The following is a 6000-nucleotide window of genomic DNA, read 5'->3' on the forward strand; positions in this document are numbered from 1 at the left end:
GAAGGGGCATCTATAACTGCTCAGACTGGTGAATATTCAGAAGTGAAATAAATGACTTATAACAAGACTAGCAAGGGTTTCAGATTAATCAAAAGGAGCAAATGATAAAAGACTGTTTAAAGAGTTCAGTTTGGTGTGACTACAGAAGTTCAGTGGAGTGAAAGGTCAATGAAGACTGAAGTGTCCATAAGAAGAGACAAGACTTCAGCTATAGCTTCAAGTATCATTTGAAGATGTGAACGAAAGCAAGAGGCAGGGCTATTGGCATGGCTGTGGGACACAGGAGTCATGCCTCATTAGATGGGACATTATGATTGGAATATACTGAGAAATTGGTTGGGATAAGTAGGGAGCGTGAGATTAGCACAAAAAATGTTTAGAGATTGTTCATTTTAGGGGATTAATAAATGCTTGTAAAAAGAAGGAAGGAGCCGGGCGCGGTGGCTCAAGCCTGTAATCCCAGCACTTTGGGAGGCCGAGACGGGCGGATCGCGAGGTCAGGAGATCGAGACCATCCTGGCTAACACGGTGAAACCCCGTCTCTACTAAAAACTACAAAAAACTAGCCGGGCGAGGTGGTGGCGCCTGTAGTCCCAGCTACCTGGGAGGCTGAGGCAGGAGAATGGCGTGAACCCGGGAGGCGGAGCTTGCAGTGAGCTGAGATCCGGCCACTGCACTCCAGCCTGGGTGACAGAGTGAGACTCTGTCTCAAAAAAAAAAAAAGAAAAAAAAAAAAAAAGAAGGAAAGGAGAAAGAATTGGCAGAATCTTTTGATGAGACAATGGTAGGAAAGGATGACTTGATTAGTCAGGACCAGGCAGGATGGAGGGTGAGGTGGGGGAAGGTAGCTAGCTGGAAAACCTGCTATCATCCCAGGTCTGAGCTAGCAAAGCCCTGGAAAGTATAGTTTCAAAGGAAAAAAATCAATAGAATTTGGTGTCTAATAGCATATAAGAAACCTAAAAGTTAAGCCAAAATTTTTAAATGTTCAAGATCCTACTCTGAATGCCTAAGATAAAGAGAATAGGCTGGGTACCATGACTCATACCTGTAATGCCAACACTGGGAAGCCAAGGTGGGAGGATCGCTTGGCCCGGATTCAGACCACTGGGCAACTAGGGAACCGTCTAAAAAAAAAAAAAGCCGGGCGCGTGGCTCAAGCCTGTAATCCAGACTTGGAGGCAGACGGCGGACACAGTCAGGGTCGAGACATCCTGCTAAACGGTGAAACCCCGCTTACTAAAACAAAAAACTAGCCGGGCGAGGTGGGGCCCTGTAGTCCAGCTACTCGGGGCTGAGGGGAAATGCGTGAACCGGGGCGAGCTGCAGTGAGCTGGATCGGCAACCACCCTGCGACAGATGAGCTCGTCTCAAAAAAAAAAAAAAAAAAAAACGGGCGCGGTGGCTCAAGCCTGTAATCCCAGCATTGGGAGCGGACGGCGATCAAAGGTCAGGAGATCGAGACCATGGCTAACACGGTGAACCCGTCTTACTAAAAAACAAAAAACTAGCGGGGGGTCCGCCTGTAGTCCCGCTATCGGAGCTGAGGAGAGAATGGGGAACCGGGAGGCGGAGGCAGTGCTGTCGGCAGGACTCCACCTGCGACAGAGTGAGACTCCGCTAAAAAAAAAAAAAAAAAAAAGGCCGGCGCGGGGCTCAAGCTGTAATCCAGCACTTTGGAGGCCGAGGGCGGGTACAAGCAGGAGATCGAGACCATCCGCGACACAGTGAAACCCGTCGACTAAATACAAACATCTAGCAGGTGGCGGGCGCCTTAGTCAGCCTTGGGGCTGAGGCAGGAGATGGCGGGAAGAGGCGGAGTTTGCAACTGAGTCCGGCCACTGCACTCCAGCCTGGGACAAGCAAAAAAAAAAAAAAAGAAAAAAAAAAAAATATTAAAGCTTGTAGCATTGCAAATCAGCAACTTGGAGGCGAGTAGTAGGATCCTGAGCCCAGCGTTCCAGGCTGCAGTAGCTATGATGTACCACGACTCAGGGTAGGAGCATTTTCTCAGGAAAAAAAAAAAAAAAAAAAAAGCATGACAAGATAGGAAGTGCGAAAATGTTAATTTTTAAAACTGATTCAAAAAATTTCTTGTCCACGGGATTCAAAGTTCCACACTGTTTCCATTGTACCTTCTGTTAATACATCCATAAGGTAAGGCTCTGGATGTGGTTGAGGAAGGGGGCATTCTACCCTCTTCAGGTACAATTACAGTACTGGTGAGTCCACACAATGTATTCACTGCATTTTCCAAAACATCTGATTTTTTTTTTTTTTTTTTTTTTTTTTGGGACAGAGTCTCGCTCTGTCGCCCAGGCTGGAGTGCAATGGTGCGATCTTGGCTCACTGCAACCTCTGCCTCCCGGGTTCAAGTGATTCTCTTGCCTCAGCCTCCCGAGCAGCTGGGACTACAGGCACGTGTCACCACGCCCAGCTAATTTTTGCATTTTTAGTAGAGACGGGGTTTCACCATGTTGACCAAGATGGTCTTGATCTCTTGACTTCGTGATCCGCCCACCTCAGCCTTCCAAAGTGCTGGGATTACAGGCGTGAGCCACGGCTCCCAGCCATCTGCTTCATCCTTTTGTGTCATTGTAAAGGTTGCGAATCATTGAGTGCAGGCACTACGTCTAACTAAGCTATTTCTAGCATTGTATCCTTCAAGGATATCCTTAAATAATAGAATTTGTATAATGTTGGATCAGCTGGTTAGATTTTAGAGCTTTTCAAACGACGGAAAATGTAGAAGAATCAAAATAGCCAAGCAAATGCCAACAAATAGAATGGGAAGAGTCAAATAGGAAATGTGAGTGGGAAAGGGGTTAAGCCACAGCCCTGCAAAATTTAAATTATTTGCTCACATGCAAAACTAGGCCCAGAGAAGGACACTGACAATGTGGAATCGGTACTTTCAAAAATTCACCTCAAAAAGCTGGAGGACCGGTAGAATGAAAGCCACCAGCCTGCTCATGGGCGAACTGCTGGCACTTCTGTCCTTTCTTCCGTTTACTTTCCTGAGGAGAGGAGAGACTGCTCGCCTGGTGTTCCACTGCGCCCTCCCCAGCAGGCCCTCACTGACCCGGGAGGCAGGAGCAGAAGTTGTTCACTACAGATTCTCGCTCCATCATAATATAAGCAAGAAGGCTGGGCACGGTGGTTCATGCCTAATCCCAGCACTTTGGGAGGCTGAGGTCAGAAATTCCAGACCAGCCTGGCCAACCTAGGGAAACCCCATCTCTACGGAAAAGACAAAAATCAGCCAGATGTGGTGGCATGCACCTGTAATCCCAGCTACTTGGGAGGCTGAGGCACAAGAATTGCTTGAACCCGGGAGACAGAGGTTGTAGTGAGCCGAGATCGCACCACTGCACTCCAGCCTGGGCAACAGAGCAAGATTCTGTCTCTAAATAAATAAATAATGAAAAATAACCAAATATAGATATGGGAAGAAACATGAAAATAATAGTGTTAAAGGAGGTGGAAGAACAGCAAGGAAAATGAGGGAAGGGAAAGGATAAGAAAGAACAATTAAATGGTGAAATAATAAGCAAATACTCAAAAGCAAAAAAAAAAAAAAAAAAAGCAACACAATAGTTCATATCCGTGGTTTGGAGCAGACCCCTCCTGAAGCAGGACAACTCTACTCTTTGGGAAGTGAATTTCCCATTAATAACAGTTAATGTCACTCATAGATTGGAGGCTTCTGATAACAGCGAAAGATTGTATCCTTTCATTCTCAGATGGGGATAGGTACCAGATGCTCTTACTTAATTACTTGAAGATGTAACTACATAATCTTGCCCATGATTGCTGCACTGAGTTTACCTGGTTTGAGCTCAGAGTGGTTTACCTCATTGATTTCCAGCGTCCTTTAAGGTCAGTCACATATGATTGCACCTAAGATATTTAAATAACTGTTTCTTTTTACTCCCATAGAGTGTGCGATCATCAGAGTTCCCCCAAACCAGAGAATCTCTACTTAGTGAGTGCAATGGCTCAACATGAACCCGTATTTGAAATTTCATTTTACCCAGTCAGCTCATGAGGAAGCAATTTATCTGTGGATTTATATAAATATCACTATTAGAGACAAACTACTTATAAATGCTTTAAATTCATTTCTCCTCCAGACCCAGAAAGGAAACCCAAATGTATCCACTTCACGCATTCAAAGCCTTGACTTTCTGAGCTAATCTTTCACAAATGGCTCTAAGGGAGGGTCTCCTTCCTTCCTTGGGGCTCACCCAGAGGTTGCTCCTTTGCAATCCACATTGATGAAGGACACCTTCCCTGCTGGAGGTCACGTGAATGCAGGATATTCTTTGAAGAGCAAACACCACCCTCCAGCCTTGAAATGCTGGCGTGGCTTCACCATGTCTAAATCAAGCTCTGTCCACCCAGACAGGAAGACTCCACCCTGTTGTGACAGGCACAATGTGGAATTTGTGCTTCAGTGAGCTTCCGATGATTTTCACCCCACACCTTGGATGTGTTTTTGAAACAACGTGGGATATAAATAAATAAAACACATTAACCATTGTGGTGCTTTATTCTGTCTTCAATATGTGTAAGCTGATTTCTACCATAAAAGAGTTTTTTTCTCTCCTTCCCCCTTCCTTCTTTCCCTGCTCTCCCACCGCCCTCACCATCACCACCCACCCTGCCCTAAAAAAACAGTTCCGCTTTTGGTATTCTTCTGTGACGTTCCACACTTCATTGAAGGGTGATTCTCCTAGTTGAAATTTTAAAATGCATCCATTCCCATCCTCCTGCTTATTCAGAATCCTCTATTGCCACATCTTTAGGTGCTTCTTCAACCCCCATTCACAACTTATCTCAGGCTCATGAGTGTCTTTTCTTACTCAGGTTCTCATCCTATCACTCTCTGCACAAAAGCCTGGGAGAATGTTCATTTCCATCCCAAGAACAAAATAAGCTTTTGCCCCTCCCCACCTTAAAACAATTGCTCAAGGTAATGGTCACTATCTCACAAAATTAAATGATTAACTTTTGAGGCCAGACTGTGGTTTTTCCACTGAGAAGTTCTTGGCCGTGCAGAAAGAAGAGTCCATCTGTTCCGTGTGACACAGAAGTGTGAAGACGATGCCCGTGTTTCTGTCCCAGGCGAGGAAGTCTGTATGTAAATACAGTGAGGAAAGGGTAAGAAGACAGAGATTCAAAGCAAAAAAAGGGAACAGTAAATGCACACAGGGCAGTTTTGCAACTAAAAAAAAAAATTTAAACATTTCTGATGTCAAGAAATCAGAAGGCATTTGGAAAATATTCTAGCCCTTTTAAAGATATTGCAAACCGTTTTCCCTGGCTTATTTCTACATAGCAGCAAACTTTTATCTCTGAAAATAAACTGTCCATCTCCTGAGAAGAGATTATTTCTCTTCTGAGAACTCTTTCAGATACAAGAATGTGAAGGATTCCAGTTGTTTTGGTCCTGCTTACTTTTCCTGTGACGTGTATATATGAAGCGGTATAGCAATCCCCGTCCAGAAGTTCCCAAGAGAGGAGATGGGCTTCTATGCTTTTTAAAAAAATGTGACAGAAAGTCTGCGTGAGGTTTGAACTTTTTTTTTTTTTCCTGGTGAGGACAAAGTCAATTTTCAACTGTGAGAAAAGTGCTCTGAGGCAAACTCGCTTTCACCACAGCTTAGCCCTGTGGCATCTCCTTCTGTGGCCATGCACCCAATAAATTTCCCTAGATGTGCAATTCCTGTAGCCTGGTCCTGGTCAGGCTGGCATGGCAGGAGGGCTTCCTTCTATTACTAAAGTGGAGTCTCCAAATCACCTCTTCGGAATGTGTGAACCCTAGGGCATGGTTCCCAACCGCTGAGCCACAGACTGGTACAGGGCCACAGGCAGGGGCTGAAGGGCGGGTGAGCAAGGGAAGCTCATCTGTATTTACAGCTGATCCCCATCGCTGGCATTACCGCTCAAGCTCCGTCTCCTGTCAGACCAGCGGCGGCATTAGATTCTCATAGAAGC

This window comes from Rhinopithecus roxellana, chromosome 2, assembly GCF_007565055.1.
Source record: "Rhinopithecus roxellana isolate Shanxi Qingling chromosome 2, ASM756505v1, whole genome shotgun sequence".
NCBI lineage: Eukaryota > Metazoa > Chordata > Mammalia > Primates > Cercopithecidae > Rhinopithecus > Rhinopithecus roxellana.